This window comes from Odontomachus brunneus, unplaced genomic scaffold, assembly GCF_010583005.1.
Source record: "Odontomachus brunneus isolate Ranch 3 - 2012 unplaced genomic scaffold, Obru_v1 Obru_scaffold_004, whole genome shotgun sequence".
Taxonomy (NCBI): Eukaryota; Metazoa; Arthropoda; class Insecta; order Hymenoptera; family Formicidae; genus Odontomachus; species Odontomachus brunneus.
The window spans coordinates 3920518-3928245 of NW_022639454.1; positions in this window are offsets into that span (position 1 = coordinate 3920518).

A 7728-nucleotide genomic window follows, 5' to 3' on the forward strand; every position below is an offset into this window, starting at 1 on the left:
CTCTCTCTCTCTCTCTCTCTCTCTCTCTCTCTCTCTCTCTCTCTGTCGCGCGCGTTTTCTTACGTACACGTGTCTCTAAGCTAAATGTTCGGTAAAGAGCACAAGAAATACGCATTTCTTTAGTGAGGCGATTTATTATTTAATAATAATTAAAAAAATGTTAAACGGAAATGCTCGTATCTCAGCTTCGTTCAAGAAAGAACAAATATCGAGTGTACCCCGGAACATTTATTTGATTAATTAAACTCACACTCGCACATCGACGACAATCTACTCACCAACGAGTTTATGGCCGTCAGTAAAAACGTTCGCTATCTTTGCAACAAAAGCCGCGCGACGTTTTACTGCTTGATTATTAACTGGCGAGGCGGATATAGGTACGGCTACTCCATAAATAGGACGCGTTCGAGGACTAACGAGTTGCACGTCGACATGGAAGTGAAACGATGAAGCCGAGCATAAATGAGAGGAAACCGAGCAAATAATTCATATCTACATAGTCAGGCGGAAAATGAACATCAATGAGCGGCGGCGATATCAGCGCGAAAATAAGAAGAAGAAGAAGAATGAGGAAGAAGAGGAGGAGGAGGATGAGGATGAGGATGAAGGCAATGAGGACGACGAGGCCGCATTACGAGGCAGCGCGGATTAAAACGATCCGGCGATTATGTCGCCGCGAAATCGACGGAATCGCTTCATTTCCATCGAAATTAAGAGAACGAAAACTCCTGGCGCGCGCTCGTTTCGGTAGCTGCAAACGGCAACGCGTCCCAGAACCGAACAAATCTAAATGAACGCGCCGAATGATAAAAGGACGCGCGCGGGTATCCGCGCGTTTTTATCCGGTTGCGCCTCCGCAACCTAATTGAATGCAGCGCAATCTAAACGGCGTCAATTTGCTGACTTCCCTTCCACCCTCAACAGCTTTAATGCCCCGCGCATACAGTGAAGAGAAAGAGAGTGAGAGAGAGAAAGAGAGAGAGAGAGAGAAAGAGAGAGAGAGAGAGAGAGAGAGAGTAAAAGAGAGAGAATCGCCACCTGCTGCAGCGGATTTTCTGCGGTCTTTTAATGCCGCGATCATCGGGATTCGGTTCGATCAAGGCTGTCGGACGTGGATTTCTCGTGTAGGATGCAGGTGTCGGGAGGAATACTCGTGATAGAACAGGTACGACAGGATTGCACGCAGGATATGAAGTCGTCAATGCACACGCGTGCCCCTGATAATACGGCGAAATAGCTGGACGTCTTCCTTTTCGCACGATTTTCCTCCCCCAAACCGAAATTCCATGTGACGTGAACTTACGATCAACGTACGATCGATTACGAAATCGACTCGTTAAGGTATCCTATTATATTTATAACACGTTGACTTCCATGGTAATCCACCCAGTAACTACGCTATGACATTGTTCACTAAGTTACGTATAAAACATAACCAAGTGCGTACAGCAAGTAAAATATACGGTCGACAGAGAGGCAATGAAACATGCTAGAGAAGTTGTGCGTCGCGAAATGTATTTATTTGCCGCGTACTTCTTTGGTGACTCAAACTCGAGTCGAGCATCGGAATAATCAGTGGAAATCAGCGTGGCGACGTGTTAGAGTGAGAAGTAATAAAATTCGTGTATGCATATTACTTATAACCGTCGCGCTAGACCGGAGCGGTTCACACGCTCGCGCGTAGCTATTCGGAAGTTTATATAGCTGTGACGGAGGAAGTATTCAATATTCCTTAGAATAGTTAACAATCCTTTATTACAACACATTGTATACAGTCTAAGGGTGTCGAGAGGTTAAGTAGATGTAGCTGTCGCGCGCGAGAGAAAGAGAGAAAGCGTGTATAGATATTCCGTGTTTGTGAAAGACGCGCGAGGCGAGGCGAAGCAGGTATCTCTCTACTGATCCTAGGAGGAAAAATGCGCCACTGCAGGTGTCAGTCCCGGCGCCGGCGCTTGTCCTCGACGGACAAGCGACCACCCTTTTTTCGACCCTACCCGCGCGCATTATAGCCCCTGAGATCTTTACGCAAAAATTACGAGTCAGGGCGGACAATAAACATGCTCTCGAAACAGAAGGGAAATGTTGCATTTTTATTTTAATGGTCCTCCCGAGATAGAGAGAGAAAGGAACTCGGGTTATACGACCGACGATACTCCGGGACAATGGTGCTACACACACAATTTTATATATATATATATATATATATATATATATATAATTCCGCAACGATGCGTACCTGATTATATTATTCGAATAATCCATCCGCCAGTAAAAAAACTCCCGACGATTTTGATATTTTTTTATCGGGACACTGTCGCAATTTATTACTTTCATGAAAAAATTGAAGATTCCTGTTCCCTCACTAAAGAACTTTTCTCTCTTAAAGTGAAGTAGTAAATAGTCACTGGTATCAGTTATGAGTATAGCACTAAGCACTTTTAGTGCTATACTTATAACTGCAAACAGTATATATCACTATTTTCAGTGATGTTTGACTCATTTTAAAAGAGTTGATTAATGACATCAGAAATGAGAAAATATACGCTAAAAATTCATGCAAAATACATTGAAATATATATTCGTAAAATAACATTTACAATCGATCAAACATACTTATAAAATAGACCGATTACTTTCTTTTTGTTCAAATAATCAATGGATAACCGTAAAACTAACGTGATATAAATTTTTCTGTTTAACTTACATTTCCTCCTAATTTTGTCACGTTAATTTTATTTAATGATTATTTAACGGTTATTTAATGATTATTAGGGTTTAAAGGAAAGTGTTCGAAGTATGGTAGAGATGTGTTCAATCGATTGCAAGTGTCATTTGTTAGATATGTCTTTTTATTTCGGCCTGCTTTACAGGAATTTCGGGCATACAATTGCCCGTTTCGATGTCATAAATGAAACTGGTCGCGGCGAAAGGCTAAGAACTTTAATACAGGAAAGAGCAATTTTCTCTTTTTACATTCTCTTTTTACATAAATTATTTTAGGAGGCTTCTTATGGGTGGCTCGACAAGAAAATTAGGAAGTCTATGCAACATTCGCCTGGCTAAATGTGGCGGTGCGATGAAAGCACGAAGGAATAGACTCGGGGAAGCGTACAATGGAATTCCGACTGCTCATAGAGTTGACCGGCACCGCACCTGTATGAGAGGCGCGTCAACTTCCAGTAAACGGCATTGTCGCATCGCGGTATACTTTTTACCATTAAAAAGAGATAAACGGATTACGTGGAATAAGGGGAAACGTGAAATGTACCGATCGTTCTGTAAATATAGATACAACTGCGCCGAAGTAGTGTCGAGAGAGCGCAAGAGACCGACAGGGTATCTTCAACTTCGTGGATTAATGTAACTAAAAAATTGCTTCTTCACCATAATTGCACGAAGTCACTATTTTCGTTTTTTCTATTTGCAATAAGGAGATCATGCGAATTACGAAAAATTTTCCGTTGCTTCTGTTAATAAAAAAAAAGTTTCTTGTAGGTACGAGTAGGTACGAGTAGGTACAAGTTTCTTGTTAGGTACGAGTGAAACTCATTGAAGAAAAGTGTTGTAACTTTACTTCTTCTAACTGTACACAGTCAACATAATAACCTTAACACATAAAATTAAATCCTTCTAAAACGCATAAAATACGATCAGGGAAAAAAAGGTTGCTCTGTCTTCAAATTTCAAAGCATATTTGGCACTCAACAGAAGTTATTCAGTAATTTTCAGAAGAGAAAGTTGCTTTTGTATATTGGATACATTTTGAAATGTTTTTTCCACTGACTGTATTTTTCACGATAAACTCCAAAATCTCAATTTTACTGGTTAAGGCTATTATGCCGGTCTACGTACAGAGAAATTTCACTTATACGACGAAATTGACGATAATTAATCCGCTCTATCGAGAAAAATCCCATGCCAGTAGCGAACGTCAGTGCACGAAAGCACAATGGACGAATTGTGAGCGGCGGCGGAGGGGGAAGTCGCGGAAGAGCACCTGAACCATAGTATAGCCGCCTCATTCATACGTTAGGACCGAGATACCAACCGTTACGACACACCCCGTCTACCACGACCTCACAGTCTTCTCGCCTTACCCCAATCTGCCTCTCCTCCCCACGCTCCTTCCCGCTTTTCTACTTGCCGCTTTACCGCAGCCTTTACCGTAGTCCTCCCCGTAGACCCCGCCGCGTTTCCCAGTCTCCGTACCATCGTCCACGATCCACCTGTTCTCTCTGTTGCTGCGTCTTCTGCGTGCCACACGTGACACGACAGAGCGCAGAAAGTAAATCGAACAGTCGATTTCCCCGACTAAAAACTTACCTCACAGTCCTAGTCGGGTCGATCGCAATCAGTTATCTATTTTGTGATGCTAAGGTGACGTTAGCAGGTCCTGATTAGTCATGTGACGCAACGTGGCAATCAGGATCTTATTAAGTAAGGACTATTAATGATTAAAACTTTATTAACGACACAGGCCGACAAATGTTTTTGTCAAGTAATTCTAATCAGAGTAGGTGTTAAGATTTAGAATAGGTCTTATAGATTTTCACTCATAAAAAACAATGCCGCGAGTCACATTGCTTCATCACGTTAAATTTTAAGCTTAATTTGAATTTTAAGATTGGAAAGTAGCGATTCGGAGGAAAAAATTTGTAATAAGTCGCTTATCGTCAACGATACAATAAAAATAGATTGATTCTTTATTAAATTTCGATATGAAATACGAAAGTAAACGAGATATAAGTGTTAAAATTCGAATGACTTACTTTAAAATATTAAAAAGAAATATTTTTTTCACATTGAAATTTAATAAAACGCTTTTTATTTTAAGAAAAAAAAATTGTTTTATTAATAGTTTAAGTGAAAATCTATAAAAAGCACTTACTCCGATTAGCGTTACTTGGCAAAAATTCTTTTCTCAGACTGTGTAATTAGTAACATAACCTGATAGCTGATTGGATTCAACTTAGTGGTCAGAGGATCACGGGGAAAATTTCTAATCGTGACACACGCGTGCGGCGTTTTTGGCCGCAACTGCATTTCCTCCTCGCGTCTCCTCGGTGGCGGAAGATCGCCGTCGACGAATCTCGAGTATCGCGCACGTGAAACAGTATCCGATACAAAGAATGCTCGAGATGAGACGACACATAGACACAGCCGCTCGGAGGCGGCTAATTTCGGCGCAATCGAGCTCGCTGCATAATCGATGACATAAAATTCGCTCCGCGCTTGATTACATTATGCACGACGACGGTGGCGGCGATTAAAGGACAATCGGCCGGCGAGTTTTTGCGGGGATTCGTTTAAACGCGCTACAGCGGCGTGACTAATCGATACACGCCGCGCTCATTCAGCTCGAATAGCCGCGCACTTTAAATCTCTAATCGGCATCTTGCCGCGGCATAATTACACCGGCCAAGTCGCGGGCTCGCAGTATTCGAGGTGTATACGTCTACGGAGACGGCCGGCTCACCGATCGACGACGAGCGCGCCGCAAAGATGTCAAAGAGCGCGCGTTCTCGTTACGGCGACGATCCTACCTCGCGAATTTCCGCCGTCGCGCTCGCGACCGGACGGACGCGTCCGAGAGCTTGGCTCTCGCGGAACGAGAAAATAATTGGGCGGCATGGAACACGGTATCGCTGGCACATTGGCGACGACGGCGGCAGTGACGCGGGGCGGCAACACGGACGGCGGCGTCCGGGAACGCACGACGGAAGAGAGAGTGAGAGAGAAGTATAGAGAAAGAGAGAGAGGGAGGGAAGGAGGAGGCAAGGTGGGAAGGAGGGGGAAGGGAGGGAGGGAGAGAGAGAAAGCACCGTGGAGAGACGCGCTAGAATATTCACGCCGAAACGCGGCATATAAAATCATAGAGACACGAGTGGCTCGCTATAATAATGCATAAGGAGGCGGGCACCGCACCAGGACAGGCCACGCCTCGCGCGACCGCGCGACCCGGTGGGGATATCGAGCATCCGCCGGAAGGGGAATAAGACGGAGAGAAAGACGGATCGGATAGGAGAGGACGAGAAATGAAACGATATGTGCGCGAGGGGAAGCGACCGCGAGGAGGAGAGAGCGCGAGCGAACGAAAGGGTTCTCCTCTCGCTCTGCGCTCCTCCGCGAGCCCTCATTCGGTCACGCTTTTCTGACGGAGCGCGTGACGAGCTGCGAGCACGTTCTCGTCGACGTCGTCATCGTCGCGGCCGCGAATCCAAGCGGGTTCGCGCGAAAACAGAAGAGAGAAACCTCTTACCTTCTTCCATACTGTCATAGGTACAACGAGTCGCTCCAAAATCTCGTCGCCCGATGTCGCGAATTGCGAATGACGCGGCGGCGGAGATGACGCGCGCGGTAGGGGGTCCGTTTCTCGAAAGAATGCACACGGATGATCTCGCACGGCGGCAAGCCGTGCATGCGTGCGGAGAGAGAGCGGCGGGCGGCATGCCCGGTGTGCGACAGTACGCGTGGAGGTCGACTTGCACTCGTGTATACGCAAGGGTGGATCTCTCTCTCTCGGTGGCGGCGGCGGAGGCGGCGGCGGCGGCGGCGGCGGCGGCGGCGGCGGCGGCGACGGCGGCGGCGGTGGCACATGGAAGGGCGCATATCGCGAAGGAGGTTGTGCGCCCAACGTCGCCCCGAGCTAGAGTGGGGCGATCGAGGATGAAGAGGGGCCGGGAGGGAGCGAGGACGCGAACACGACGACGAGGTGGGGCGCAAAAGCGGACGCGGAGCGGCGTTCTCTGGTGGGATCGAAAGCGCGCGCAGGGTATACCCACGACTATCCCTACCAGCCGTGAGTCGTGAGGACGGCGGAGAGGGGCGTTTGGACGTCAGGCCCAGAGCTGGTCCGTCCGTCGTCCGGCCGACTCGAGGCATCGGAGCAGCGGATTTCGCGCGAGATATAGATCCATAAACACACGCGTACACGTACGCACACCCACACATACATACCCACATACATGTACAGAGGAGCAGACCGACATATACATACGTACACGCACACATGACACGCACGTCACATACACACATCGTCGCACATACGCCCACACACGCACGCACGCACACACACATATGCACGCACTCGTCACATACTCGGCTCGGCGCACACGTGTACCGTACGTGAGCACACAGTGCGAAGAGGAACGACACATAAGTTCGCGCCGTACACTACGTACACACGCCGACGGCAGCGCATACCACGCGTGTAGGATCCCCGTGTACACGTTCGCGGGTTACGCGAAACGATCGCGCGCACCATCCACGCGTTTTACGGACTCTTACGCACCAGCGCATACGTCGCGACGTCGCCGGAGCAGCCGTTCACTCGCGCGCGCGCGCGCGCGTCTCGCGAATACCGCCGGCTTCTTCGTCACCATACGGTCGCGATTTGCGAATGGATCGACAGCGTTGAGCGGCGGCGATTGAAGTAGCGCGAGTACCGCGGTTGTGTGGTAGTGAGCGGTCGTGATCTCTCGATCCTATACGCGAGAGCGAGCAGCACGTCTACCAGTCAAGCAGCCAGCCAGCCAGCCAGCCAGCCAGCAAACCAGCCAGCCAGCCAGCCAGCCAGCCAGCCAGTCAGTCAACTAAGCAGCTAGCTAGTTCAACGGACAGCTCATCTCAGAGGCGATTCGTTTCGGAGCAGCGTATACTACTACTTTTGACTTTCGAAGAGCAGGCAGACAGGCAAAGGGAAAGAGAGAGAGAGAGAGAGAGAGAGAG